Source organism: Lissotriton helveticus, chromosome 8, assembly GCF_964261635.1.
Source record: "Lissotriton helveticus chromosome 8, aLisHel1.1, whole genome shotgun sequence".
Lineage (NCBI taxonomy): Eukaryota > Metazoa > Chordata > Amphibia > Caudata > Salamandridae > Lissotriton > Lissotriton helveticus.
In genome coordinates, this window is record NC_136069.1 from 1,138,978,824 (window position 1) to 1,139,005,141 (window position 26,318).

Here is a 26,318-nt window from a genome sequence, read left to right on the forward strand (position 1 = left end):
GTTAAGTTGATTTGCATATGGCTGTGTACAAACTAAATCTTCAAGGTGGGCAAAATAATTATGCACTGGGAGGCGGCCTGAGTTATTACCAGTGGCTTAGATTAATGCAAGTATTCCACCCATCACTGTTTTGTATGCTTTAGTGTGTCGCACTCAGTGAAATGGTTATACGCAGATATGGGTGCTTTGCACACTTTGTCACTGGACCCATGTTGTACCTGGCTGATGAGCCCTAGCATAGGCAAAAGTGGTCCTAGGATGCTTGTGTTCCAGTCCAGGAGGACCTTGCCTGGCAGTTAGTGCTGGATTTTTCCAATTGGAGCAAGCCCAAGACTGATTTGCATATGGCTGGGACCAAACGGAAGGTTGCATGGTGTGCAAAATAATGATGGACTGAGATACCACCCAGAGTAATCCCCAGTAGTTGAGAATAATTCAAGTATTCTATCCTCACTGTTTTGTTTACTTTTTTCTACACATTAGTGTATCCATAGTAATGTCACTCATAATGGGAATTGTATTATAAATTATAATACAATATTATAATTTATAATATGCCATGTCACCATTGAGATAATTTACATCATTTGAAAAGTCATCTGTTACATCAAACCTATATTAAGGTCTTATGGTCAAAATCAACCATGACTTTATATTAACTAGTTTTAAATGGAAAAGTGAAAGTGTTTTACTGGCGGTTGGGTGGATATATTTGGTGTAAGGTGGTGAATCATGATGCCACTCGATCATGCTGCAGCCTAGCCCCATTTCTGCATGGTTTTCAGGCTGTGTGCAGTGATGATTGACTACAGGCCTGGCTACAGACCAGGCCGTGGCATAACACTTTACACAAAATATCAGGCCTTTCAAATTAATAGTAGAAAATATATGTTCAATGGGTCAATGCTTTTATAAACCATATTTAGGACACAATATTTATGTCAGATGGTATCCATGACAAAAGTATTCTGACATGTAACCCTTCACACATGTGCAATCTATAAGTGAACAGAGCCTTCATGATCTCCCCTCTTCTTCTGACATGTACACCTTGTGGGATAAGTGCAGAAACCTAGAAAATGAAAACGAAAAATTGATAATCTGCTGCTGAAGTTCCAAAAAGTAACTTCTATTGCTTACGTGCTGGTGCCAGTGCTGCAAAAGAGATATGTGCAAAATCCGCAGTTTAGTTGATAATCACATTGGGTTTAGGAAAGAATTGGCTCTTTCCTTGTTAATGGATGGCAGTACCTTCCTGTCTTGGTTTAATGAAACTCTCTCAGCGGACGGGTTGGACATCTACCTAGCAAGTGTTGTGCTCTACAAATACGATAAATAAATAAATAATTCGACAGTCTATCCCCAGTTCTTGAAGGTGACCCCAGCTATTGGGTGTGACTCAATATAAAAGCAAAATCTAAATGGGATCTCTCTGCTTGCCATTGAGACGTCTGAACAGAAAGGCACCAGCATCCATGAGGTCTTACCTCTTTGCCTTGTAGACCAGCTGACCTAGTGCTTCACCTCTGTTTCTGTAGCACTTCATTGTGCGTTTCAGTTTTGAAACGCTAAGACTAATAGTCTCCAAGCTTATAGTGTGACTACCAGTTTCACAGTGCTTTCCTCAAACCCTACCAGAAGATGTTATGTTATGTTAATTAAACTTCTATAGCGCGCAGCTGCCCCAGCAAAGGGGCGTCCCGGCGCTTTGACCAGCAGAGAAGCCAGCTACCAACGAAGGTAAAGGGCAGCAAAAACAGTAGCAGGGGCAGTAGCAGAAGTTAGATTCTGGATGGAAAAAGGTGCGTCTTGAGCACCCTCCTAAACAAAAGAAGATCATTAAGAGCACGGATATGGACAGGTAATGAGTTCCAGAGTTTAGCCGCTAAATAGCGGAAGGAGTGCCCTCCAGCTCTACAACGTTTAAAACGCGGTACCATGACCAGGCCTTGTCCTTTAGACCTCAGAGAGCGTGAAGGGACATAGGGGTCAACAGGTTCTCAAGGATTTTAGGAGTGTGCTGTTTGAGGATTTTAAAGGACAGGCACAGTGTCTTGAATTGTATCCTTTGGGCCATTGGGAGCCAGTGCAGCTTCCGGATGGTTTCCTTCGCTGAACAAAACCTAGGTAGGCCAACCAAGGCCCTGGCCGCAGTGTTCTGTATGCGCTGCATCTGGATGATTTCCGCCTGGTTTGCCCCCAGCAGGAGAGAGCTGACATAGTCCAGCTGGGACAGTATGGTGGCCTGAATTATAAGTTGCCTGATGGGAGCATCAAAAAATGTCAGGATTGGTCTGATACCACGTAGAATGCCAAAACACGTGGCTGCAACTTTTTTGGTGTGGCCAGAGAAGCTGAGGGAGGGGTCTAGCCAGACCCCCTGATTTTTTACCTCAGTCACTGGTATGGGTGTCTTACCCAGGACCGTAGGCCACCACTGATCGCCCCACAGATCGCTGTTCTTACCGACGATCAGGACCTCCATTTTATTGGCATTCAGCTGGAGATAGTTAGCTGTCATCCAGCCTGCCACTGCCGCCAGACCATCCCTGAACCTGGAGGCCTCGTGGTCTGAGTCCTCCGAGAGTGCCACCACCAGCTGCGTGTCGTCAGCATATGATACCATAACCATGCCCCACTGCTTGGCGACAGCAGCTAGCGGCTGCACATAAAGGCTAAATAGGGTAGGGCTCAATGCCGACCCCTGAGGCACTCCCTGCTCAATAGGATGGACTTGGGATTGGAAAGGAGGAGTGGCTACCCGAAACGATCTTCCAGAGAGGAACGATCTGAACCATTCAAGGGCCAGGCCAGTGATCCCTGCCTCTTCCAGGCGATGAAGCATTACCACGTGCGAGACCGTGTCCAACGCGGCACTGAGATCGAGGAGAACCAGTGCCGCCGCTTGACCGGAGTCAAGCACGGATCGCAGATGTTCCGTCATCGCAAGGAGGGCGGTCTCGGTGCTATGGCCGGCCCGGAACCTATTCTGGGAGGTATCCAGAATGTTGTTAGTCTGGAGGTGTTTGGTGAGTATGCTGTTGGCATGTGCTTCGGCCACCTTAGCAGCCCAGGGGAGGAGAGAGATCGGTCGGTAATTCTCAGGCTTGCTCGGGTCCAATGTAGATTTCTTAAGGATCGGGGTATCAGAAGCTTGCTTCCATTTTATTGGTACTGTACCCGAGGCGAATGAAACATTGATAAGTTGGCGTAAAGGAGGCAGGCACAGCACGGCAGAGTCTCTAAACTGTGCAGGCCTAAGCGGATCGGCGGGGGAACCAGATTTAACTTTAACCGCTAGTTTGTCGAATTCAACCTCCGACACACCAGGGAGGATGGTAAGATCGGAGTTAGTGCTGGGGCTAGGCATCGACCATACATTCGAGGGACTTGTGCTCGGAAATGAGCGATAGATGGTGCGTACCTTTTCCAAGAAAAAGGCAGCGAGGTCTTCACAGTGCGATTGTGAAGAAACCTCTGACACTGGGACTCTCTTAGCGATAAGATCTTTAAGGATCTTAAAGACCAGCTTGGTCGGATTAGAACTACATTTAATCTCACTGGAGTAGTATTCAGCACGTGCCCTGCAGATGGCTCTATGATAGATTTTTACTTTGGCTAGGTACAGTGTTTTCTTCCCAGAGTCATAGTTTTTTCGCCAGTCTCTCTCTGCCTTTTTACAGGATTTCTTCAAGAGCATCAAGGTGTCATCATACCACGGACTAGGTTCAAGGGTGAGGCATTTGCTATAGGTAACTAAGATCAAGGAGTCAAGAGCCCGGGTGATCCAATCACAGAAGAGGTCATAGCCAGACTCTACTTCGTTGAATGGACCAGGGGGATTTTCCCTAAGGAGGCGATGGAAGTCCTCGAGCTTCAGCTTTCTCCAGGGACGTTTAAGAACGACTTCGTCTATATTTTTGAATGGTGGATCCGAGACTGGGAGGGATAGCTCCACCAGTAGATGATCAGACCATACCACCGGGGTCGGCAACTGGACATTAGCCGTTGCTAAGTTGGTGAATATAGGATCCAGTATATGACCACCCACATGAGTAGGGTTAGTGACCATCTGGTAAAGCTTGAACGCCGCTAAGTCGGCGAGCAAGCTGCCGATGGTCAAGGTCTGGGATAGGTCAAAATGAAGGTTTAGATCGCCGAAGATACTAAAATTAGCTGCTCCCATCGCAAGAGAGCCTCTGGAAGGGCTTTCCTGAATGTGACATCATTCCCTGGGGGTCTGTAGATCAATAGCCCAGAGAAGGTGAAGTGATGGTTTACCGAGATGCAAAAGTGCGCACTTTCACAGCCATCTATCACCATCTTCTTACACACCACCGGATAACAGGATTTTACAACTACAGCTATACCCCCTCCCCTGGTGTTTCGATTACTCGTGTAGATAGAGTACTCTGGGGGGAGAGCTAAATGAAGCTCAGCCGTCACCTCATCGTGGAGCCAGGTTTCTGTCATGAAGAAAATATCAGGTGCCTCATCTAAGATGAGGTCATAAACTTCGGCATGGTGTTTGACAAACGATCTGACATTAAGTTGTAAGATCTTAAGATACCGTACGGCCGGGGACTCGGAGAGTGCATTGATAGAGGTCGGTTGGTCAAGTGAGAAATCCCCGCATGGGCACTTGGACGGGCCACACAGCGGATGGAGGGGAGGGCGTTCGCACTGATGGACTTGCTGACGCACACTCAACAGGACGACTCTTGTGTAGGTACGTCCATCCAAATTGGTAGGCGCAGCATCCCTAGCGAGAGGCGATGGACTGGCGTGGACGGGCGCAGACGGGCTTACCTTTGGCGCGCCATCGGCACGTCCGCTGCGCCCGTCCGCTGCACTCTCGCGTCATGCTCGACCTAAATAGGACTTCGGGGGACGTCGGACAACTAGACCGCCGACCAAGATGGCGGGTCAGTGTGTGCTACCGGAAGTAGCTCTTTCCGGTCCTTGCTCTGAAACGCCCCTCCACATCAAACAGCCACAAGACTGTGGTGGAACGGGGCCTAGAGCGTAAAAATGCTGGGGTGTAAAGTTAAACAGGTAGGTGTTCAGGGCGCGATTTTAAAAGCAACACAACGTTTTTCTAAAAACACAGAAGAGCCCTCCACCCACCCAAATAGTACTTTGCACACTGAGAAGTGCTCCGTTCCCTTCTAAAAGCAGCAGGCAATAAGCTGCAAGATCAATATACAAGTAAGATTAGTTAGGGAGTTAGTTTGGGAGCCAGGACCACATTTTCAAATGTTTTACGCAATGCAGCACTGTGTTGCATGAAGAGAAAAGGGCAGTAGAAAACACTATTCTATGCAGTAAAAAAATATTATACTCAGACATAGTTTACAACTTTTCCAAGTTTGTATGTCTGCCGTGAATAGTTGGAAAAGTTTGGAAAAAAGAAAACTTTTCTCCAACATTAATCCTATCTCCAGGAGGCATACCATTTTGATGGAAAGCCATGTCTAACTTTCATTTTAGTGGATATGGCTTTGCACCATAAACCATGGGTGTTTTCATGGAAACACATATGTACCACCTATTTGATCCCCCTTCACACAATGTAGTGCACAGTAGCACTTAGGAAACTTTTCCATTATTTTAGAGCTACTCTCTAATGCAAAACAAGTTTTGGCAGGAAAATAAATCCAAAATCAAAACTCTGTGCCAGTGTGCGTTATTTTTGTGATGCAAACTTGGAACAAACCATTAGTAAATCTGTGTCTTATTGTATGTGCATCACAATCCTTTTGTATTATCACACCTGAAGACTGCATTTGGGACTAGTGCACCTACCGCATACTTTTTCTGAGTGGAACAGTGCTGCGAAATTGGCTTTGCACCACAGCCTTCAAGAGTTACCTGGTTATTTGGAGGTTGCAAGTTTGGTATTGGCACGTTATTTGATTCTTAGTTTATTTAGCTCTCCAGTCTTTTATCTGAATGTATGACTACTAAAAGACAAACCAACCACCATGAGTGAGTACTAGTATGGGAGATAGGTGAATGTTTCTGAATAAATGTTTTGTTAATATTTTTCAGGAGTAGCTATAGCAGACCTGTGGTAACCTTGCTTCTCTTAAAATTCCCAGTATAATAAAAAATTTGTTTTCAACTAGTATTGCACACTGCACTGCATAGAGAGGACAGGAGAAGCCTCTTTAGAAAGAATACAACCAGAAAGGCACGCAAATAGACTGTAAGAGGTGTGTGCAGTTGGGGCAAGTGAGAAAAGCAGCAAAATAAGTGTATGCTCTCTTCTTCTCTTAGTTCCTTATCCCTGCTCATGTGTGTCACTCACCCCATGACACATCATGGCAGTAGTGACAATTTATTTAGGGACTGGGGGGATCCACATCGCTCCTGCAGGACCAACGACGTCATCATAAGTTAGTCCATGGTGTCTCCAGACAGCGGGATTGTAGCTGTGTGAGATCAATTTATTTTGGAGTTTTTCTGAGACTACTATCAGGTGAAAAGCAAATTTAGCTAATGCTACTAATAAAATAAAACTTGTTTGATGCTTGGTTGTGCAAAGAGAACTAAAATGTGTTACCTAAACATAGATCTTTCACTTGTGTGTGGCTGCTTGTGTGTGGCTGGTGCCAACAATTAACACATCTTCTCCCACAAATGCACATTTGTGACATCTAGCATAATAATAATAATAAGCATAATAATAATAATAATAATAATTATAATAATAATTATAAAAACAATAATAATAATATAATATGGACATGTAATATAGCACAAAAATCACTCCCGAAGGAGTAGCTCGGTGATGCACTACTAAACAGGAGGCAAAGTGTTGACACAAGTCAATTTAGAGCGGTAACTGCAAACACAACAATGATGGACAGAATGTGGATCAATGTCACACATTCACCCCAGTCCAAAGATCTGGGCCCAAATCCATCGTTTTTCCACTCCACACCACCCTGGGTTAGACAATGGCGATATGCAAATCAGCGCTGACCCTGTGCCCCATGGGAACAGTCCAGTCCGAACTACAAAAGCCATGTCTTTCCCAGAACAGAAACAAGCATCCGAGGACCGGCCTGGTTTCGAGGTAACACCTCTCTTCAGCCCGGCTAGCTTGAATCCAGTGGTGTGGAGTGCCTGGGACTCACGTCTGAGCATCCCCAGTACACTTAGAGCGGTAACTGCAAACACAACAATGATGGACAGAATGTGGATCAATGTCACACATTCACCCCAGTCCAAAGATCTGGGCCCAAATCCATCGTTTTTCCACTCCACACCACCCTGGGTTAGACAATGGCGATATGCAAATCAGCGCTGACCCTGTGCCCCATGGGAACAGTCCAGTCCAAACTACAAAAGCCATGTCTTTCCCAGAACGGAAACAAGCATCCGAGGACCGGCCCGGTTTCGAGGTAACACCTCTCTTCAGCCCGGCTAGCTTGAATCCAGTGGTGTGGAGTGCCTGGGACTCACGTCTGAGCATCCCCAGTACACTTAGAGCGGTAACTGCAAACACAACAATGATGGACAGAATGTGGATCAATGTCACACATTCACCCCAGTCCAAAGATCTGGGCCCAAATCCATCGTTTTTCCACTCCACACCAGCCTGAGTTAGACAATGGCGATATGCAAATCAGCGCTGACCCTGTGCCCCATGGGAACAGTCCAGTCCGAACTACAAAAGCCATGTCTTTCCCAGAACGGAAACAAGCATCCGAGGACCGGCCCGGTTTCGAGGTAACACCTCTCTTCAGCCCGGCTAGCTTGAATCCAGTGGTGTGGAGTGCCTGGGACTCACGTCTGAGCATCCCCAGTACACTTAGAGCGGTAACTGCAAACACAACAATGATGGACAGAATGTGGATCAATGTCACACATTCACCCCAGTCCAAAGATCTGGGCCCAAATCCATCGTTTTTCCACTCCACACCACCCTGGGTTAGACAATGGCGATATGCAAATCAGCGCTGACCCTGTGCCCCATGGGAACAGTCCAGTCCGAACTACAAAAGCCATGTCTTTCCCAGAACGGAAACAAGCATCCGAGGACCGGCCCGGTTTCGAGGTAACACCTCTCTTCAGCCCGGCTAGCTTGAATCCAGTGGTGTGGAGTGCCTGGGACTCACGTCTGAGCATCCCCAGTACACTTAGAGCGGTAACTGCAAACACAACAATGATGGACAGAATGTGGATCAATGTCACACATTCACCCCAGTCCAAAGATCTGGGCCCAAATCCATCGTTTTTCCACTCCACACCACCCTGGGTTAGACAATGGCGATATGCAAATCAGCGCTGACCCTGTGCCCCATGGGAACAGTCCAGTCCGAACTACAAAAGCCAGGTCTTTCCCAGAACGGAAACAAGCATCCGAGGACCGGCCCGGTTTCGAGGTAACACCTCTCTTCAGCCCGGCTAGCTTGAATCCAGTGGTGTGGAGTGCCTGGGACTCACGTCTGAGCATCACCAGTACACTTAGAGCGGTAACTGCAAACACAACAATGATGGACAGAATGTGGATCAATGTCACACATTCACCCCAGTCCAAAGATCTGGGCCCAAATCCATCGTTTTTCCACTCCACACCACCCTGGGTTAGACAATGGCGATATGCAAATCAGCGCTGACCCTGTGCCCCATGGGAACAGTCCAGTCCGAACTACAAAAGCCATGTCTTTCCCAGAACGGAAACAAGCATCCGAGGACCGGCCCGGTTTCGAGGTAACACCTCTCTTCAGCCCGGCTAGCTTGAATCCAGTGGTGTGGAGTGCCTGGGACTCACGTCTGAGCATCCCCAGTACACTTAGAGCGGTAACTGCAAACACAACAATGATGGACAGAATGTGGATCAATGTCACACATTCACCCCAGTCCAAAGATCTGGGCCCAAATCCATCGTTTTTCCACTCCACACCACCCTGGGTTAGACAATGGCGATATGCAAATCAGCGCTGACCCTGTGCCCCATGGGAACAGTCCAGTCCGAACTACAAAAGCCATGTCTTTCCCAGAACGGAAACAAGCATCCGAGGACCGGCCCGGTTTCGAGGTAACACCTCTCTTCAGCCCGGCTAGCTTGAATCCAGTGGTGTGGAGTGCCTGGGACTCACGTCTGAGCATCCCCAGTACACTTAGAGCGGTAACTGCAAACACAACAATGATGGACAGAATGTGGATCAATGTCACACATTCACCCCAGTCCAAAGATCTGGGCCCAAATCCATCGTTTTTCCACTCCACACCACCCTGGGTTAGACAATGGCGATATGCAAATCAGCGCTGACCCTGTGCCCCATGGGAACAGTCCAGTCCGAACTACAAAAGCCATGTCTTTCCCAGAACGGAAACAAGCATCCGAGGACCGGCCCGGTTTCGAGGTAACACCTCTCTTCAGCCCGGCTAGCTTGAATCCAGTGGTGTGGAGTGCCTGGGACTCACGTCTGAGCATCCCCAGTACACTTAGAGCGGTAACTGCAAACACAACAATGATGGACAGAATGTGGATCAATGTCACACATTCACCCCAGTCCAAAGATCTGGGCCCAAATCCATCGTTTTTCCACTCCACACCACCCTGGGTTAGACAATGGCGATATGCAAATCAGCGCTGACCCTGTGCCCCATGGGAACAGTCCAGTCCGAACTACAAAAGCCATGTCTTTCCCAGAACGGAAACAAGCATCCGAGGACCGGCCCGGTTTCGAGGTAACACCTCTCTTCAGCCCAGCTAGCTTGAATCCAGTGGTGTGGAGTGCCTGGGACTCACGTCTGAGCATCCCCAGTACACTTAGAGCGGTAACTGCAAACACAACAATGATGGACAGAATGTGGATCAATGTCACACATTCACCCCAGTCCAAAGATCTGGGCCCAAATCCATCGTTTTTCCACTCCACACCACCCTGGGTTAGACAATGGCGATATGCAAATCAGCGCTGACCCTGTGCCCCATGGGAACAGTCCAGTCCGAACTACAAAAGCCATGTCTTTCCCAGAACGGAAACAAGCATCCGAGGACAGGCCCAGTTTCGAGGTAACACCTCTCTTCAGCCGGTCCCCGGATGCTTGTTTCCGTTCTGGGAAGGACAGGGCCCAGATCTTTGGACTGGGGTGAATGTGTGACATTGATCCACATTCTGTCAATCATTGTTGTGTTTGCAGTTACCGCTCTAAGTGTACTGGGGATGCTCAGACGTGAGTCCCAGGCACTCCACACCACTGGAATCAAGCTAGCCAGGCTGAAGAGAGGTGTTACCTTGAAACCGGGCCGGTCCTCGGATGCTTGTTTCCGTTCTGGGAAGGTCATGGCTTTTGTAGTTCGGACTGGACTGTTCCCATGGGGCACAGGGTCAGCGCTGATTTGCATATCGCCATTGTCTAACCCGGGGTGGTGTGGAGCGGAAAAACAATGGATTTGGGCCCAGATCTTTGGACTGGGGTGAATGTGTGACATTGATCCACATTCTGTCCATCATTGTTGTGTTTGCAGTTACCGCTCTAAGTGTACTGGGGATGCTCAGACGTGAGCCCCAGGCACTCCACACCACTGGAATCAAGCTAGCCGGGCTGAAGAGAGGTGTTACCTCGAAACCGGGCCGGTCCTCGGATGCTTGTTTCCGTTCTGGGAAGGACATGGCTTTTGTAGTTCGGACTGGACAGTTCCCATGGGGCACAGGGTCAGCGCTGATTTGCATATCGCCATTGTCTAACCCAGGGTGGTGTGGAGTGGAAAAACGATGGATTTGGGCCCAGATCTTTGGACTGGGGTGAATGTGTGACATTGATCCACATTCTGTCCATCATTGTTGTGTTTGCAGTTACCGCTCTAAGTGTACTGGGGATGCTCAGACGTGAGTCCCAGGCACTCCACACCACTGGAATCAAGCTAGCCGGGCTGAAGAGAGGTGTTACCTCGAAACCGGGCCGGTCCTCGGATGCTTGTTTCCGTTCTGGGAAGGACATGGCTTTTGTAGTTTGGACTGGACTGTTCCCATGGGGCACAGGGTCAGCGCTGATTTGCATATCGCCATTGTCTAACCCAGGGTGGTGTGGAGTGGAAAAACGATGGATTTGGGCCCAGATCTTTGGACTGGGGTGAATGTGTGACATTGATCCACATTCTGTCCATCATTGTTGTGTTTGCAGTTACCGCTCTAAGTGTACTGGGGATGCTCAGACGTGAGTCCCAGGCACTCCACACCACTAGAATCAAGCAAGCCGGGCTGAAGAGAGGTGTTACCTCGAAACCGGGCCGGTCCTCGGATGCTTGTTTCCGTTCTGGGAAGGACATGGCTTTTGTAGTTCGGACTGGACTGTTCCCATGGGGCACAGGGTCAGCGCTGATTTGCATATCGCCATTGTCTAACCCAGGGTGGTGTGGAGTGGAAAAACGATGGATTTGGGCCCAGATCTTTGGACTGGGGTGAATGTGTGACATTGATCCACATTCTGTCCATCATTGTTGTGTTTGCAGTTACCGCTCTAAGTGTACTGGGGATGCTCAGACGTGAGTCCCAGGCACTCCACACCACTGGAATCAAGCTAGCCGGGCTGAAGAGAGGTGTTACCTCGAAACCGGGCCGGTCCTCGGACGCTTGTTTCCGTTCTGGGAAGGACATGGCTTTTGTAGTTCGGACTGGACTGTTCCCATGGGGCACAGGGTCAGTGCTGATTTGCATATCGCCATTGTCTAACCCAGGGTGGTGTGGAGTGGAAAAACGATGGATTTGGGCCCAGATCTTTGGACTGGGGTGAATGTGTGACATTGATCCACATTCTGTCCATCATTGTTGTGTTTGCAGTTACCGCTCTAAGTGTACTGGGGATGCTCAGACGTGAGTCCCAGGCACTCCACACCACTGGAATCAAGCTAGCTGGGCTGAAGAGAGGTGTTACCTCGAAACCGGGCCGGTCCTCGGATGCTTGTTTCCGTTCTGGGAAGGACATGGCTTTTGTAGTTTGGACTGGACTGTTCCCATGGGGCACAGGGTCAGCGCTGATTTGCATATCGCCATTGTCTAACCCAGGGTGGTGTGGAGTGGAAAAACGATGGATTTGGGCCCAGATCTTTGGACTGGGGTGAATGTGTGACATTGATCCACATTCTGTCCATCATTGTTGTGTTTGCAGTTACCGCTCTAAGTGTACTGGGGATGCTCAGACGTGAGTCCCAGGCACTCCACACCACTGGAATCAAGCTAGCCGGGCTGAAGAGAGGTGTTACCTCGAAACCGGGCCGGTCCTCGGATGCTTGTTTCCGTTCTGGGAAGGACATGGCTTTTGTAGTTCGGACTGGACTGTTCCCATGGGGCACAGGGTCAGCGCTGATTTGCATATCGCCATTGTCTAACCCAGGGTGGTGTGGAGTGGAAAAACGATGGATTTGGGCCCAGATCTTTGGACTGGGGTGAATGTGTGACATTGATCCACATTCTGTCCATCATTGTTGTGTTTGCAGTTACCGCTCTAAGTGTACTGGGGATGCTCAGACATGAGTCCCAGGCACTCCACACCACTGGAATCAAGCAAGCCGGGCTGAAGAGAGGTGTTACCTCGAAACCGGGCCGGTCCTCGGATGCTTGTTTCCGTTCTGGGAAGGACATGGCTTTTGTAGTTCGGACTGGACTGTTCCCATGGGGCACAGGGTCAGCGCTGATTTGCATATCGCCATTGTCTAACCCAGGGTGGTGTGGAGTGGAAAAACGATGGATTTGGGCCCAGATCTTTGGACTGGGGTGAATGTGTGACATTGATCCACATTCTGTCCATCATTGTTGTGTTTGCAGTTACCGCTCTAAGTGTACTGGGGATGCTCAGACGTGAGTCCCAGGCACTCCACACCACTGGAATCAAGCTAGCCGGGCTGAAGAGAGGTGTTACCTCGAAACCGGGCCGGTCCTCGGATGCTTGTTTCCGTTCTGCGAAGGACATGGCTTTTGTAGTTCGGACTGGACTGTTCCCATGGGGCACAGGGTCAGCGCTGATTTGCATATCGCCATTGTCTAACCCAGGGTGGTGTGGAGTGGAAAAACGATGGATTTGGGCCCAGATCTTTGGACTGGGGTGAATGTGTGACATTGATCCACATTCTGTCCATCATTGTTGTGTTTGCAGTTACCGCTCTAAGTGTACTGGGGATGCTCAGACGTGAGTCCCAGGCACTCCACACCACTGGAATCAAGCTAGCCGGGCTGAAGGGAGGTGTTATCTCGAAACCGGGCTGGTCCTCGGATGCTTGTTTCCGTTCTGGGAAGGACATGGCTTTTGTAGTTCGGACTGGACTGTTCCCATGGGGCACAGGGTCAGCGCTGATTTGCATATCGCCATTGTCTAACCCAGGGTGGTGTGGATTGGAAAAACGATGGATTTGGGCCCAGATCTTTGGACTGGGGTGAATGTGTGACATTGATCCACATTCTGTCCATCATTGTTGTGTTTGCAGTTACCGCTCTAAGTGTACTGGGGATGCTCAGACGTGAGTCCCAGGCACTCCACACCACTGGAATCAAGCTAGCCGGGCTGAAGAGAGGTTTTACCTCGAAACCGGGCCGGTCCTCGGATGCTTGTTTCCGTTCTGGGAAGGACATGGCTTTTGTAGTTCGGACTGGACTGTTCCCATGGGGCACAGGGTCAGCGCTGATTTGCATATCGCCATTGTCTAACCCAGGGTGGTGTGGAGTGGAAAAACGATGGATTTGGGCCCAGATCTTTGGACTGGGGTGAATGTGTGACATTGATCCACATTCTGTCCATCATTGTTGTGTTTACAAGTCAATTTAGATCCACCACTGTAACCCAATGGGAACGTAACCATTGATTATAAGGGGATACAAGGAACCAAACACATGCATCATGCCTTGACTATAAAAATAAACCGAACTAAGGGGTCGATTACGATGGCGGACGGAAGGCCGACCGCCGTCCTGGAGTAGGCGGAAAATGCCTTTTTACAGTCCGCCAGCCGCGGCCTGTCCGTCCGCCATATTAGGATGGGAACCACTGTCAAATGTCCGTACGCCGCGGAAGAGCACGCACCGCCGCAGAAATACACCCGACCCCGCGGCGGACGTAACCAATCCAGAGACTCCACCGTACGGAATGACGTCTCCGACCGTCCTCTAAATCACGATGGCGGAAAACACACATCAAATCGCTGCGGCAAAACAACCTGCCGGAACACAGCGGATTCACCACAGCGGAGAGGCACACCATTGCAGAGATACCCACCACAGGCAGATCGCCGTCATGGACCCAGCGCTACACGCATTCCCTATACTCTTCATGCTTCACCACCAGCAAGTCATGGACCGTCGCAAACGGTGACGCAGGTACGCCAACACACCAATTGCTCTGGGAAGGGGAGTACCTTCCGGGGCCGTGACGTGGGGAGGGGGAGGGTCATGTTGGGGAAACAGCATTTATGATAGCACCAATATATCAACAATGCAAGGAGACAACCAGTAATGACAAAGACAAACCACTACACACGATTGACTTGCACATAATAGTGGTATAATCCGAGAGTATCCAAGAGAATGGGCACTGGGTAGAACAGACCAGGTACATCTGAAGCTGCACATGAGAGGGCACAATGCAGTATCAGAACAGCAATAGGGCAGTGTCCATAACAGTGCAGGTACATCTGAGGCAGCACATGAGAGGGGCTAAGTGCATCAACAGTCCATGGCAAGGCACATTTCGATCAGAGGCAGCACATGAGGGCACAATGCAGTATCGGAACAGCAACAGGGCAGTGTCCATAACAGAGCAGGTACATCTGAGGCAGCACATGAGAGGGGCTAAGTGCATCAACAGTCCATGGCAAGGCACAGGTACATCAGAGGCAGCACATGAGGGCACAATGCAGTATCAGAACAGCAACAGGGCAGTGTCCATAACAGAGCAGGTACATCTGAGGCAGCACATGAGAGGGGCTAAGTGCATCAACAGTCCATGGCAAGGCACAGGTACATCAGAGGCAGCACATGAGGGCACAATGCAGTATCAGAACAGCAACAGGGCAGTGTCCATAACAGAGCAGGTACATCTGAGGCAGCACATGAGAGGGGCTAAGTGCATCAACAGTCATGGCAAGGCGCAGGTACATCTGAGGCAGCAAATGAGAGGGGCTAAGTGCATCAACTGTCCATAGCAAGGCACAGGTACATCTGAGGCAGCACATGAGAGGGGCTAAGTGCATCAACAGTTCATAGCAATTGACAGGTACATCTGAGGCAGCACATGAGAGGGGCTAAGTGCATCAACAGTCCATGGCAAGGCACAGGTACATCTGAGGCAGCACATGAGAGGGGCTAAGTGCATCAACAGTCCATGGCATCGCAAAGGTACATCAGAGGCATCACATGAGAGGGGCAACGAGCATCAATAGCCCATGGCAGAGAGCAGGTACATCAGAGGCAGCACATCAGAGGGGCAACGAGCATCAATAGTCCATGGCAATGCACAGGTACATCAGAGGCAGCACATGAGGGCACAATGCAGTATCAGAACAGCAACAGGGCAGTGTCCATAACAGATTAGGTACATCTGAGGCAGCACATGAGAGGGGCTAAGTGCATCAACAGTTCATGGCAAGGCACAGGTACATCAGAGGAAGCACATGAAGGCACAATGCAGTATCAGAACAGCAACAGGGCAGTGTCCATAACAGAGCAGGTACATCTGAGGCAGCACATGAGAGGGGCTAAGTGCATCAACATTTCATAGCAATTGACAGGTACATCTGAGGCTATATTTACAAACAACAAGGGAAGCCCCAATATAATCAGCACAAGACCTCGGGGAGCAGTTATTATGAGAACAACAACGGTCCCATGCAACAACAATCAAGTGTACAGATAATACAGACACAATGGAATCTGTATTAAGATGACTTGTCCAGCCGGACAGTGGTCAAAATCTTTTAATAGTTTCAGTTAGATAAATAGAGAATATCCTTCGACAGTCTCACGTCGTGGAGTACAAGCCTGTACCACATTTAACCAAAAACACTTTAGTACATTCAAAGTGAACAGAAAGGGCTTTTAGGCAAAAAAGCTGAGTTGTTCTTGAAATCACAATATGAACAAATATATGTAAGATGCGCCATTACAATATCATAGTACACAATATACTCACAGTATAAGGCACACAAATTGGTCGACGGCGTTTCGATCCCACTTTTTATATCAAAGGGATCATCATCAGGACAGTTTAATAATTGCCTAATAATTCAAGCCTCTAGAACCTAAAAGGAATTAGAGAAAGAAAGCTTTAGGATAATTGTGAACATTAAAGATGTGACAACGTGACATGGAGTGAAGGAGTATCACTTTTAAGAAGCCAAGGGATTTATATAGTAAAGAGCTGATAGTGCACGCATTGTGGACGTCTAGGGAGAGATAAGGGGATAAGTGAATCCATCCCGTGATTGCGGAATTGTGCATAAAAAGTAAGTTCCCAGTGAGCAGGGAACTAACGTGATATTATGCCTATCAAGTAACTGGAACCAGTTGGCAGTTTTTGGTTTACCGAATTACGGTAATTTAATAAAAGTAAAACAATTGTAAAAAGATGGGTGCCCGGAGGAGTAGAGAGATATCCGACGTGCCGAACGAGTGAAGGTATCAACATCGACGCGGTGAAAGAAGGCAGCGCAATAAGGTTGGAGGTGGCTCACCAAACAAAATCCAGGGCGGAGGGTAATTGTGACGCAGTCGCTGAAATCTGGACCGGTCTGCTTAGGTTAAAATTAATTCGGAGTACCTAATAGGGGATAAGAGTAAAAGGAACAAGGGTAAGGGGCAGTCCCGGGTAAAGGACACAAAGGAAACCGGACAGGCAGGAGAAGGCTTACCAGGTCAGTCGGAATCCACGCAGCCACGACAATGCGATCTGTGATAGGCTGTTGGTGGGGCCACAATCAGGCGCACTCTTATTGGACTGAGCGCTGTCGAAAGTGAAGAGGGCAATTGGACCCAGTAACTGCTAGGGAGTGTGGCGGCCATATTGGAAGGGGGGAAAAAACGGGTGTATAGACAGTGAAAGTGACAATAGTGCTTGTGAGTGGCAATACCATGAGCCCAGAACATCAACATATACATTGCATTTAAAAAAACACTATAGTACATTACACTTTGGCAACAGGTAGGGCAAAAAGTTCAAAATTCAGGAAAAAGGCCAAATAGAAGGGCAGCACAGTCATGGGTTAGACCAGATTGGTCCAATCTTCCTGAAGGTTAAGTCCGGTATTTAAACTGTCCGTTCTCAGTATCCACTTTAATTCCTCTTTGTTGAGTAGTCTTGTTAGGTCACCTCCTCTGGGTGGAAGTATGACCTGATTGATCACTGTCCAGCGGACATCATTCTCATTATGCCCTTTCTCAGTGAAATGTTCAACAAGTGGGGCATTTGCAGTTTTACATCGGATCCGGCTGCGGTGCTGTGAAATGCGTAGTTTTATTTTCTGTGTTGTCTGCCCCACGTAGATCTTATTACAGGGGCAAAAAATAGCATATATCACATTGGAGCTATTACAGTTTGTGAATGTTCCATGCTCGTTTTTTACATTCTCAAAGACAAATTCCTTACCCTCAATACAAGACACACATACAATACAGGAGCCACATTTGTGATGACCCTTCATTGGGGGAAGGTCCCAATGGTCAATCAGAGTTAGATTAGGAGTTGTAATTGTGGGCAAGGCCGCCCTAACAAGTTGGTCCCTTAAGCTTTTATTTTTCTTGAACGCAAACAATGGAGTTTCTAGTCCCAGTGCGCCTACATTGAGGATATGCCAATTCTTTTTGATGGATTTGCGAACCTTGTTAGAGATTGGAGAAAAGGTGGTCACGCATACAAGTTTTTCAGTTGATTTCTTAGGTTTGGGTTCTAACAATGTCTCCCGGGGGCAGTACCATGCCCTCTTCAGTGCATTTTTCACCAGGCGGCGCGGGTAGCCTCTATGCTGTAACCTCTCAGACAAAGTGTTTGCCTCCATAAAGTAATCAACTTTCTGGAAGTAAGGAATGTTCCAGGGGTATTCCCAGATAACCCCAAATATATTACTGGGTTCAGCCAGATTGGTACTACTTGCTCCCGCCACTGGTTGGTCCTTGGGATTGAAACAGCAACCGAGGAACTTAAGAAACTAGAAGTACTCATTAAAGATACTGAGAAACAAATTAATGATAACAATACTGTCCCTGATGCAAAGAAACTACTGTACAAAGTAGAGAAAACTGTACTAGAATTCCATCGCATCGAGCAGAACAAGAAATCTAACAAAGTAAAAAAAGATATTAAATCCTTTACAGTTGAGCGGGCATACCCGTATCTTCACAAGGATTTCTACACGAATCGTAACTTTAATCAATCCACGCAAAACCTGAGACCGTGGGGTCGCTTCAACAGAAGTAACACTCCTCTGCCGACTCTTCTGATAGCTCCGATCCAGTAGAGGGTGCCAGCTCCTCAACACATAATCCGCACCCCCATTTTTTAGGGAGAGGCAATACCGATCAAGGCAGAAGGGCCAGAGTAAAACGCCAACCGAGATGGTACAACCCTCCAGGTGAGAGACAGACCCGTCATAAATTCTACCAGTGGTAACAAATACTGTAAACATGACCATCCCTTTGTTTAATCTTGTGGCTCCTGTATTGTATGTGTGTCTTGTATTGAGGGTAAGGAATTTGTCTTTGAGAATGTAAAAAACGAGCATGGAACATTCACAAACTGTAATAGCTCCAATGTGATATATGCTATTTTTTGCCCCTGTAATAAGATCTACGTGGGGCAGACAACACAGAAAATAAAACTACGCATTTCACAGCACCACAGCCGGATCCGATGTAAAACTGCAAATGCCCCACTTGTTGAACATTTCACTGAGAAAGAGCATAATGAGAATGATGTCCGCTGGACAGTGATCAATCAGGTCATACTTCCACCCAGAGGAGGTGACCTAACAAGACTACTCAACAAAGAGGAATTAAAGTGGATACTGAGAACGGACAGTTTAAATACCGGACTTAACCTTCAGGAAGATTGGACCAATCTGGTCTAACCCATGACTGTGCTGCCCTTCTATTTTGCTTTTTTCCTGAATTTTGAACTTTTTGCCCTACCTGTTGCCAAAGTGTAATGTACTATAGTGGTTTTTTAAATGCAATGTATATGTTGATGTTCTGGGCTCATGGTATTGCCACTCACGAGCACTATTGTCTCTTTCACTGTCTATACACCCGTTTTTTCCCCCCTTCCAATATGGCCACCACACTCCCTAGCAGTTACTGGGTCCAATTGCCCTCTTCACTTTCGACAGCGCTCAGTCCAATAAGAGTGCGCCTGATTGTGGCCCCACCAACAGCCTATCACAGATCGCATTGTCGTGGCTGCGTGGATTCCGACTGACCCGGTAAGCCTTCTCCTGCCTGTCCGGTTTCCTTCGTGTCCTTTACCCGGGACTGCCCCTTACCCTGGTTCCTTTTACTCTTATCCCCTACTAGGCACTCCGAATTAATTTTAACCTAAGCAGACCGGTCCCGATTTCAGCGACCGCGTCACAATTACCCTCCGCCCTGGATTTTGTTTGGTGAGCCACCTCCAACCTTATTGCGCTGCCTTCTTTCACCGCGTCGATGTTGATACCTTCACTCGTTCGGCACGTCGGATATCTCTCTACTCCCCCGGGCAACCATCTTTTTACAATTGTTTTACTTTTATTAAATTACTGTAATTCGGTAAACCAAAAACTGCCAACTGGTTCCAGTTACTTGATAGGCATAATATCACGTTAGTTCCCTGCTCACTGGGAACTTTCTTTTTATGCACAATTCCGCAATCACGGGATGGATTCACTTATCCCCTTATCTCTCCCTAGACCTCCACCATGCGTGCACTATCAGCTCTTGACTATATAAATGCCTTGGCTTCTTAAAAGTGATACTCCTTCACTCCATGTCATGTTGTCACATCTTTAATGTTCACAATTATCCTAAAGCTTTCTTTCTCTAATTCCTTTTAGGTTCTAGAGGCTTGAATTATTAGGCAATTATTAAACTGTCCTGATGATGATCCCTTTGATATAAAAAGTGGGATCGAAACGCCGTCGACCAATTTGTGTGCCTTATACTGTGTGTATATTGTGTACTATGATATTGTAATGGCGCATCTTACATATATTTGTTCATATTGTGATTTCAAGAACAACTCAGCTTTTTTGCCTAAAAGCCCTTTCTGTTCACTTTGAATGTACTAAAGTGTTTTTGGTTAAATGTGGTACAGGCTTGTACTCCACGACGTGAGACTGTCGAAGGATATTCTCTATTTATCTAACTGAAACTATTAAAAGATTTTGACCACTGTCCGGCTGGATAAGTCATCTTAATACAGATTCCATTGTGTCTGTATTTATCTGTACACTTGATTGTTGTTGCATGGGACCGTTGTTGTTCTCATAATGGTACATCTGAGGCAGCACATGAGAGGGGCTAAGTGCATCAACAGTTCATAGCAATTGACTGGTACATCTGAGGCAGCACATGAGAGGGGCTAAGTGCATCAACAGTCCATGGCAAGGCACAGGTACATCAGAGGCAGCACATGAGGGCACAATGCAGCATCCTAACAGCAACAGGGCAGTGTTCACAACAGAGCAGGTACATCTGAGGCAGCACATGAGAGGGGCTAAGTGCATCAACAGTCCATGGCAAGGCACAGTAACATCAGAGGCAGCACGTGAGAGGGGCTCAGTGCATCAACAGTCCATGGCAAGGCACAGGTACATCGGAGGCAGCACATGAGAGGGGCTAAGTGCATCAACAGTCCAGGGCAAGGCACAGGTACATCAGAGGCAGCACATGAGAGGGGCAACGAGCATCAATAGTCCATGGCACAGAGCAGGTACATCAGAGGCAGCACATGAGAGGGGCAACGAGCATCAATAGTCCATGGCACAGAGCAGGTACATCTGAGGCAGCACATGAGAGGGGCTAAGTGCATCAACAGTCATGGCAAGGAACAGGTACATCAGAGGCAGCACATGAGAGGGGCAACGAGCATCAATAGTCCATGGCACAGAGCAGGTACATCAGAGGCAACACAGGTACGTGGGTCATGCGCACGGTCCCATGGACATTAGTAATGCAAGGGTGGTTACAATGGACAATCTAGACACCAAGTCAAATGACATGTGAGTGATTGGAGCTACACCTCACAGCACAGAATCTGGTGGACTGCTTGACCTAGTCGCCTCGGACACACTGCCAGCACCAGACACAGGAGTGTGAGACACTGCCACAGCTCTAGTGACTAACACAAGAGCCATAGACCCAGACACACTGCCAGCACCAGAAACAGGAGTGTGAGACACAGCCACAGATGTAGTGACTGACACATGAGCCATAGACCCAGACACACTGCCAGCACCAGATACAGGAGTATGAGACACAGCCACAGCTCTAGTGACTGACACATGAGCCATAGACCCAGACACACTGCCAGCACCAGAAACAGGAGTGTGAGACACAGCCACAGATTTAGTGACTGACACATGAGCCATAGACCCAGACACACTGCCAGCACCAGATACGGGAGTTTGAGACACAGCCACAGCTCTAGTGACTGACACATGAGCCATAGACCCAGACACACTGCCAGCACCAGATACAGGAGTTTGAGACACAGCCACAGCTCTAGTGACTGACACATGAGCTATAGACCCAGACACACTGCCAGGACATGTCCCTGTACAGCGACCAACAAATACCCTGCCAGCATTTGAGACATGAGAGTGGCGAACACACACAGTACCAGTACCTGAAACCGGAGAGGGCACAACTGACACAGTGCTACTACATGATGCATGACATCGAACAACAGACACTGTGCCACTATCTGGCACATGAGAGTGAACTGCAGTTGACCCACTAGGACCACTGAAATGATGAGCCACAGGACTGTATGGGCCAGGAGGCAGGGTGGCGCTGGGAGCTGGGGAGGGGTGTACTGGAGCGACATTGGGGTGGGCGGTGTCACTGGTGTGTGTCTCCGTTTCTTTGGGATATGTAGGTGCACCCCGGACATTACTAGACTGGTAAGTGGCGTGGCCTCATCAGAAACATCACCCTTCAAAGCTGGATCATGTGCCGGTGGGGGTCTGCTCTCTGGGGACGTGCTGGACCCTGCTTGACGTTTGCTGTGGGCCTGCCTTCTGCCCTCTGCATCATGTGTAATGGGGGATGCAACAATAGTGTACTCCTTCCTCTGCTTCTGCGGGGTGTGGATGGGAGTAGAGGTATGGGGGGACTCCACCGCAGACACATGTGTCTTACGTTCCTTCACCAACATCAGCCTCAGGGCAGCCAGGGGTGATGCATGCCTGTCCTTGATGGTGCTCGTGTCCATGGGAGAACCTTTGGCCGTGTGAGGTGCCTTGGCCGTAGGAAGTAAACTGTCTCTGGAATGTGCCTGATCCGTGGTCGGTGCCCTGTCCCTGGGAGTAGGCTTGTCCTTTGTAGTGTCCCTGTCCATTGTAGTGTACCTGTCCTTTGAAGTGTCCTTGTCCTTCGGAGTGTCCCTTGCCTTGGGAGGTTCCCTTTCCTTTGTAGTGTCCTTGTCCTTGGGAGTGTCCCTGGCCTTGGGAGCTGCCCTTTCCTTAGTAGTGTCTTTGTCCTTGGGAGTGTCTGTTGCCTTGGGAGGTGCCCTTTCCTTTGTAGTGTCCTTGTCCTTGGGAGTGTCCCTGGCCTTGGGAGCTGCCCTTTCCTTTGTAGTTTCCTTGTCCTTGGGAGTGTCCCTGGCCTTGGGAGCTGCCCTTTCCTTTGTAGTGTCCTTGTCCTTGGGAGTGTCCCTGGCCTTGGGAGCTGCCCTATCCTTAGTAGTGTCCTTGTCCTTGGAAGTGTCCCTGCCCTTGGGAGCTGCACTTTCCTTAGTAGTGTCCTTGTCCTTGGGAGTGTCCCTGGCCTTGGGAGCTGCCCTTTACTTTGTAGTGTCCTTGTCCTTGGGAGTGTCCCTGGCCTTGAGAGCTGCCCTTTCCTTTGTAGTGTCCTTGTCTTTGGGAGTGTCCCTGGCCTTGGGAGTACCTTTTGAGGGGTATGCCTGTGTTACATGTGAATCCCTGTCCCCCAACACCCCTTTAGGATCCTGTGTGTCAACTCCAGGGCAGCTGATGTCGTGTTCGGTTAAAGATTTACTTGTCCTAGGGGATGGTGTCTGTACCCTCCATGCCCTGCCTTGCTGCCTCTGGCTGCTTCTAGTGCAATACCTAGACAATGAGGCCTGGTCTGGAATTTCACTCTCATCTGAGACATCAAGTGGTGTGGATGGGTGAACTGAACAAGAACCTTGTCCATGCGACTGTAGAAAGGCTGAAGACACAGTGTTTGCTAATGACTGAACTGTTCTATGGAGACCAGCAACATCGCCATGCATCCCCTCCATGAATGCTACCACCTACCCCAACTTTCTATTGTGGTCTTGGAATGCATTGATCATGTTGGTCTGCCCTACACACAGCTGTTGCAGCAGATCAACAGCCTCAGCACAAATTGCACTTTGTGTTACAGGGGCTGTGGCAGGGGTGCCTGCACCGAAGGCAACTCTGCTCCCCCTACTCTGGCGAGCACGAGCAGTACTTGTTGCAGTTGGTGGCAGTGTGGGCCCTGGGTGCTGTGTACCGACTGAAGGTGTGGATTGCCCACTCCCTGTGTGTGACAACAGTGCTGACTCACCAACACTGTCTGAAGATGAGGACGATGGTGTCTCCACATGTGAGTCCTCAGGGACGGATCTGTCCCCCTTTCCGGGGCTGCCCTCTTCAGTGTCAGTCTGCGTGTGTGTGATCTCGGATCCGGATGCATTGCCACCACTCATCTCAGTCGTCTGTGGGTCAGTGCCCTCGGACAAATCTGAAAGAGAGAGAAAAGATGTTTACCTAAGTGCCACACTCACGTACTGAAGGTTACACAATCACAACTTTCCTTACAGTCGACTAACATGTTGCACCCATCCTGCACACGAACCACCCCTACCATACATCCTCATGTCAAAGAACCGGGGTGCCTGTGAAACATGTACATGAAACAAACAGGGCAAGTGCATGCAGACCACCACACATGTGATGCCATGGGACCACAGACCTCAACGGCATGTCCTGGGACCCTCCACTACAAAGCAACTGGTATGTCCACCTGGTGGACATGGATGCTAACGCTCACTCCGCTAATGGCACCAACATGCAATTGCAGCATAACATACGCACCACGGATGTCACTACTGTGTCTGAGCACCAATACATGCATGCACTCACAAGTCACAGACACATACAGTCTGCATACCGCTAGTTTGCTGTTGATCCCCTCTCAGCCGGGCGGACAGGTCAGGATGCGTCACAGCTATGATACGATGCATTAGAGGGGTCATGGTGCGTCGTGCAAGCCGTGTTGATCTTGAAATCAGCCCCAGTGTCATCTCCGCCACATTCTTGTTGAGCCTGGAGATGTCGTCCCAGCGCTTGTGGCAGTGTGTGTGTCGTCTATTGCACACCCCCACTGCCCGTACATCACGTGCTATGGTCCTCCACACAGCCTTGCGAAGGTGAAGCTTGACCTACCATGATGGGAGTCAAGAGGGGAACGTCAGTGGACAGTTGGACATTCACAAACATGGTAGAAACAGGTAACTTTCAGCAGCCATGCTCAGTACAACAGATGTGAAGGTCCCACAGCACACCGCAAAGCTTGCAGAAGCCAGGAGTCAGTGACCACCTCATGCACACCAACATGTTCCCCACTGCACTTACCACCTGTCCAGGGGCACCGTAGAGCCGTTCCTAGTGGTGGAGCACACTGTCCACAAGGACATCCAGCTCCGCGGCGGTGAAGGGACGAGACCGGATCTCTCGCACTCTCTGCATGGCAAGGTCCGCGACTGTGGCACTACAGCAGCAGTTGTTGGATAGCTCAGCAGCAGCAGGTCGAGGTGATGGTCGCAGGCAGTAGTTGTTGGATAGATCAGCAGCAGCAGGTCGAGGTGATGGTCGCAGGCAGCAGTTGTTGGATAGCTCAGCAGCAGGTCGAGGTGATGGTCGCAGGCAGCAGTTGTTGGATAGATCAGCAGCAGCAGGTCGAGGTGATGGTCGCAGGCAGCAGTTGTTGGATAGCTCAGCAGCAGCAGGTCGAGGTGATGGTCGCAGGCAGCAGTTGTTGGATAGATCAGCAGCAGCAGGTATAGGTGATGTCGCAGGCAGCAGTTGTTGGATAGCTCAGCAGCAGCAGGTCGAGGTGATGGTCGCAGGCAGCAGTGGCTGGAAACAGTGAATGTGTGCTGCAGAAATCCACACATTTATAGGGCCCTGAGCTCATATCAGTGGCACACGTCTGCAGCAATTGGTTTTCCCTGGTTGCCTCATTCAAAATGAGCCAATGACTGGCCCTGCTGTGGCGGTGTACGGCTTCCGCTATTTTTGAATGCTCTTACGCGCCCCGCGTTACCTGTTTCCATTGGCTACATGTGCACGGACCGTCACGGTCACACACCGGGAACCGCATGCGCGCGCTACCGCGATGGTGCATCATTTGAAATTAATCACTCACTGGCGTCGCTATGGCGGAGCTCGCATTCCGCGGGGGCGGTGCAGGCTAACACATACATTTGAATATGCAAGTGGAAATGGCAGTTGGTACCCCCTTACAGTCACATTGCAGCACCCACCACTGACCGCCGGGTGCTGGCCGGTCACCCACCGCCGGGTGCTGCCCGGTCACCCACTGCCGACCCTCTCCGGTCACCCACCGCTGGCCCTGCCCGGTCACCCACCGCCAGCACCCGGCGGTGGGTGACCGGCCAGGGCCTTCTATGGCAGGGTGACCTCAATGCACAGGGCGCTCACCCACCGCCAGCACCCGGTGGTGGTGACCGGCCAGCGGCCGGCGGTGGGTGATTGGCCAGGGCCATCTATGGCAGGGTGACCTCAATGCACAGGGCACTCACCCACCGCCCAGCACCCGGCGGTGGGTGACCGGGCAGCAACCGGCGGTGGGTGACCGGCCAGGGCCGGCGGTGGGTGACCGGCCAGGGCCTTCTATGGCAGGGTGACCTCAATGCACAGGGCGCTCACCCATCGCCAGCACCCGGCGGTGGGTGACCGCCCAGCACCCGGTGGTGGGTGACCGGGCAGCACCCAGCGGTGGGTGACCGGCCAGGGCCGGGGGTGGGTGACCAGCCAGGGCCTTCTATGGCAGGGTGACCTCAATGCACAGGGCGCTCACCCACCGCCAGCACCCGGTGGTGGGTGACCGGCCAGCACCTGGCAGTGGGTG

The 26,318-nt window shown here is 49.6% G+C and overlaps 1 protein-coding gene across 1 annotated transcript in view; it reads left to right on the forward strand.

The window, feature by feature from the left end:
• LOC144771902 (interleukin-18 receptor 1-like) overlaps positions 1-26,318 on the forward strand; it is a 383,123-nt gene that overhangs the window by 108,758 nt on the left and 248,047 nt on the right. The gene's annotated exons all lie outside the window — the stretch shown is intronic.